The sequence below is a fragment of the Ovis canadensis genome, chromosome 24, assembly GCF_042477335.2.
Source record: "Ovis canadensis isolate MfBH-ARS-UI-01 breed Bighorn chromosome 24, ARS-UI_OviCan_v2, whole genome shotgun sequence".
NCBI lineage: Eukaryota > Metazoa > Chordata > Mammalia > Artiodactyla > Bovidae > Ovis > Ovis canadensis.
In genome coordinates, this window is record NC_091268.1 from 28,897,764 (window position 1) to 28,901,565 (window position 3,802).

At 42.3% G+C, this 3,802-nt stretch overlaps 1 pseudogene; it reads right to left on the reverse strand.

Annotated features, from left to right (window-relative positions):
- Window positions 1–2,778: 2,778 nt before the first annotated feature.
- Window positions 2,779–3,802, reverse strand: LOC138428844 (heterogeneous nuclear ribonucleoprotein C-like; annotated as a pseudogene).

Here is a 3,802-nt window from a genome sequence, read left to right on the forward strand (position 1 = left end):
TAATGGCCCTTTCCCAAAAGCAATCATTGTTTTTAGTGTCTGGAACATCTATCCAGAGAGTCTGTGCAAAACCCAGCATATATTTTTATACAAGTCTGTGCATTTTTAAAAAGTGACTAGCAGGATATTATGCATCTTTTTCAGTACCTTCCCTTTTTCTGTCCCCCTTCCCTTTTAAAGTTTCTCTAAAGTTGTTAACAAAAGTATGTATAATCAAAGCTATGGTTTTTCCAGTAGTCATGTACAGTGTGAGAGTTGGACCATAAAGAAGCCTGAGCACTGAGGAACTGATGCTTTCGAATTGCAGTGCTAGAAAAGACTCTTGAGAGTCCCTTGGACTGCAAGGAGATCAAACCAGTTAATCCTAAAGGAAATCAACCCTGAATATTCATTGGAAGGACTGATGCTGAAGCTCCAATACTTTGGCCACCTGATGTGAAGAGCTGACTCACTGGAAAAGACTCTGAAAGACTGAGGGCAGGAGGAGAAGGGGATGGCAGAGGATGAAATGATTATGTAGCATCACTGACTCAATGGACATAGATTTGAGCAAACTCCGGGATTATTTTTTGGTTCATGGGTCCACCTTCTCCCCAGGATTGCCATCCTCCTCAGTAAAGCTGTCTTTCCTTTTACCTGACACTTGTCTCTTGGTATCAGATTCTTGAGCGAGGAGCAGGTGAACCTGAGTTCAGTAACAATATGGACAAGATTTTCCAGTACCATTATCAGATTATATTATGGTGAAAGTGAAAGTCACTCAGTCGTGTCCAACTCTTTGAGACCCCGTGGACTGTCCATGGAATTCTCCAGGCCAGAATACTGGAGTGGGTAGCCTTTCCCTTCGGGGAATCTTCTCAACCCAAGGATCGAACCCAGGTCTCCTGCATTGCAGGTGGATTCTTTACCAGCTGAGCCACAAAGGAAGCCTTATATCATGATGAACTGCTATTAAACAATACATTACTTCCGAAATTTAACATTCACTCAGCTTAGATTTTTGTACTTCGTGTCTTGCATTGCAAAAAGCTAACATATTTGAATATAAAGAAGGGAAAGGAATGCATATTTGCATTACAAAAGGATTATCAATCATTCATTTATTTCAAGATTCCAATTTTGACTTTTCTCAATGGATTGTCTTCTCAACCACCACCACCTTCCTCCAAAGGACTATTACCTTAACCTTGGACTGTTAAACTCAAATCCTAACTCATATCCCCTATTCTATTCTTGCCATGGGGTCTTGCACACACTTTTCTCCTTGGTTTAAAAGCACTATCCCCACATAGCCTGTTGACCCTTTCACTCTTGGTGATTTTTAAAATTTTGATTCAATAATCACTTTCTTAGGGAAACTACCCAGAATGCCTCACGGATGTAAAGTATGCACTTTATAGAACCCAACAGCAAGTAGCATGTTGTCCCCTTTAAAGGACTTAATAGATTTGTGCTTGTGTGCTAAGTCACTTCAGCCATGTCTGACTCCTTGCGACCCCATGGACTGTAGCACCCGGCATCGCTGTCCATGGGATTTTCCAGGCAAAAACACTGGAAATTACACTCCTGAAATCCTGAAAATACACTCCAGGATTTTCCAGGAGTGGGTTGGGGTTCTTCCCGGCCCAGGGGTGGAGCCCACATCTTCCAAAGAATATTAAAGGCAAAAATGGAAACTATATGACTGTTTATAATATAATTTTGTATATTGTTTTACCTCTTTGTCCTCCAGTTGTTTCATATATGTTTTGTGTCTTCAATTGGACTAAAAGTTCACCTCATTGTTGTTCAGTTGCTGAGTCATGTTTGACTCTTTGCGACCTCATGGACTGCAGCACACCAGGCTTCCCTGACCTTCACTATCTCCCTGAGTTTGCTCAGACATATGTCCATTGAGTCGGTGATGCTATCCAACCATCTCATCCTCTGTCAGCCCCTTCTCCTCCTGCCTTCAATCTTTCCCAGCATTAGGATCTTTTCCAATGAGTCAGTTCTTTGCATCAGGTAGTCAAAGTACTGGATCTTCTGCTTCAGCATCAGTCCTTCCAATATTCAGGGATGATTTCCTTTAGGATTGACTGGTTTGATTGCCTTGCTGTCCAAGGGACTCTCAAGAGTCTTCTCCAACACCACAGTTCAAAAACATCAGTTCTTTGGTGCTCAGCCTTCTTTATGGTTCAACTCTCACATCCGTACATGATTACTAGAAATACCATAGTTTTCACTATGTGGACCTTTGTTGGCAAAGTGATGTCTCTGCTCTTTTTTTACCCCTCCAAATTCCTGGTTAAATAAGGACTTGTTTATTTTGAGGGAAAAAAAGGTCCCAAATATCAGGCTGTTCACAAAAATAACCCACAGTATCAACTTTAAAAAACAAACCTTAAGTCTATTACACTAGTTATTTTTCCAGAGGATGCATTTAACATGCCAACTCTCATTCACAAAAATACATTGTTACATTTGTGTTTAACAGCCCTGCATAACACTGTTATGTGGGGTATAACACAGATACCTCTAACTCAAAGCTGCTCTCAGGTTCTACTCAACTAATGAGATTGCCTTTGTAGTTAGCGAAGCAGCTACTGTATGAATGGAAAGAACTGTCCTCCCTCTATAACAAGAGATTATTTTGGAGACAGTTGATACATCCTTTTTATTGTTAAGTCATAAAGACGTATCAAAATTAAAGCAAAAATTACAGGGTAAAGACAACGTAACTACTAGGAAGGTCAAAGGAAGTGAAAATGGGCAATATGAATTAATGAACATGGGAAGGACAAGGGTGGGAGAACAGTGAGCAAGTGCTGAAGATACTAGGGGAGAGGATCTGGTGAAAATTTTGATCTTAGACAAGCGCCTAGGTAAAGAAATCATGGAACAAGATTTCTAAACCCTGCTATGTGCTTAAGAGTCATCCTCGCCATTGGTGCTGTCTCTGTTATCCTCTCTGTTTCATCATCCTTGATCAACTCCAGCTGGTCATCCCCCCGATCTTCACTATCGTCATCATCCAGTAGGTCCCCCTCCTCAGCAGAGTCATCTGCACCCCCCGCTCAGACTCCATCTTCACATTAGTCTCATCTTGCTCAGGGAGCTGCCGCTCTGTTCCTCTTCTGACTTACCCTTCTTCATCTCCACTCCTTCTTTGCTCTGTTCCTTTTCAATTTTTTCCCAGGCTTTCCAGTAAAGAACCCACTTTTTGTTTTATCTGGGTTAACTCCTTCTTAATGGTCCGAAGGTCATCTTTCAACTTTCCAGATTTAGAGGAAGATCCCCACTGTCTGCTCTTAGAATTGAAGCCATGTTTGCCCCTTCATGAGGTGTTTCCTGATATCTGCTGGCATTCCGAGGGCACCACAGCCCAAGCAATAGGAGGAGGAGGAACACGTGCTGGGTAACTGTACATCCTGTCATGATAATCCTGTTGAAAGTCACAGTCCAAGTCAAAAGATGGGCTGAGTGGAGGGGATGGAGAAGGGTGTTCTGGTACTGACCTGTAATCTGCTCTGCAGATTGTGTCACACTTGCTTTTCCTGGGTTCACTTTTGGCTCTGCAGCCAGATTAATATCTAAAACCTGGCCAGCAATCATCCTGCCTTCCTCTCCTGCCACAGCAGCCCGGGCGTTTCTCTCATTAACACGCTGGACGAAGACAAAGCCCTATGAACAGAGCAACCCACAATTTTGCTGTATTTTGAGAAGATTGCCTCCACGTCGGATTTCTTGTCCACAAGGGTATTAAGATTCCCAATGAACACATGGAGCAAGGATCCATCTTATTGGTAACATTGCTGGCCAT